This window comes from Vanessa atalanta, chromosome 19 (genome assembly GCF_905147765.1).
Source record: "Vanessa atalanta chromosome 19, ilVanAtal1.2, whole genome shotgun sequence".
In the NCBI taxonomy this organism is placed as follows: domain Eukaryota; kingdom Metazoa; phylum Arthropoda; class Insecta; order Lepidoptera; family Nymphalidae; genus Vanessa; species Vanessa atalanta.
Genome location: NC_061889.1, coordinates 109,105 through 110,839, shown reverse-complemented (window position 1 = coordinate 110,839; position 1,735 = coordinate 109,105).

Sequence of the window (1,735 nt, the reverse complement as noted above, 5' to 3'; positions counted from 1 at the left end):
CGCTGCGGTACCACCCTCGCCCCTCGACACTCCCCTCTCACCGCTCCCCTCTCGCTTCTCTTCTCTGTACTTCATAGCTCTCTCGATACCCTCTTCCGCTGCCTGAAAATTGATACGAGTTCCGCGCCAGCTATTAACCCGCGTTCGGAACTATTGCCTCATTGCGATTTCTTGAATACATCGGATACACTTCTGAACCAAGTTATATTTAAGAAGTCAAACTGAATTAGTATTTTTTTCTTTCAGTGGAATTAAAAATCTTATAAGAACTTATTTGCTTGTGATTTTTTGATCACCAAGAAATTATTTGCACATATAAATAGGTATGAGCAAACTAATAAATATTTATAAAAAAATAATAAATAACAAAAGCTCTAAATCTTGGCAGACTCAGACAGACAGACTCAATTGCGTTTGCTATTGAGCTAACTCAGGCAGTTAGCTCAATAGCATATTCGGTCAGGAAAGTAATCCTAGTTGCATGTTGTTCTGAGATTGATACGGTTCGGTCAGGGTGGAATAGTTATAGTATTATATTTTATAACGTTGTTACAGAGTATTAATACTTTTTGAAATAAATAACAGTTAGAATTAAAAATAGCTGAAAACATTTTTCTTATACGTTGGAACTTTCGAAGATTGTACAAGAACTGAAATATTACCTTTAAGAAGGTAAAATCTTGGGAATCTTACTAATATTACAAAAGAGAGCAATCCGGTCTATTCATAATCTTGGAGCTACACTCTCTTCGGGATGTTCTAACAAAGTAGGAATACTCACTGTTTCGTCACAATATATTTACAACAATGTTATGTATATTCACAGTAGCATTGATAACTTTGATAAAATCAGTGATAATCATTGTATGTGCACAAGACGTAAGGATAAGCTTAAAACGCCAAGTTTCGACGACTACATAAAGTCAATAAATCATTCTTGGGGCAAGGTATCCGTTTCTATTGTAAAATTCCGCAGTCATTTTTAACTTAGCCGTTTCATAAATTTAAATCACTTGTAAAAAATCATTGGTAAAGAAGGCATATTATTCGATACAAGATTGTATAGATGATTAATAAAGCGTGGACATATATAATTGTATTTAACTAACATGACTAATACAGTCAGTCAGTTAGATGTTGAAAAGTTTGTTTAATGACGATTCAAAAGTGCTTGTAAAACTTGAATAAAGTATATTTTGATTATTATTAATGCGAAAGTTTGGATGGATGGTGTATAGTTATCACTATTGAGGTCTTAGTCTCGTTTAGTTACTATTTACCCCATAAACTGAGTATTACCACAGAGTCCCCTGGCATAACACTGGCACAACACTCTAACATAGCCTTCTGGCACAATGTCAAATATTATATGTATAAATGAAAGACAATGTGATTTAGACTTAAAATTTTACTACTTGTTCTAATATATAAATGTGAAAGTAGCTCTGTCTGTCTGTGTGTTGCTCTGTTACGGCCAACGGTCATGAAGCAAGCGGGATCTCCAAGAAAGATATTTTTCTGTACTTAATCGGGAACGCAGCCGACTTTTACCAATTATGAAATGTTCCTGATAACATTTTTATATTTATTTAATAACACGATATAAGAACTGAAATTAAAACTCAACAGCGTATAAAAATTCAGAATCCTGAATAAAATATACACTTGACCGCGTTGAGAAGTATTTAATTAAGCGTTAAAACGACAGGAAACATTTCGTAAATGAAGCTTACTT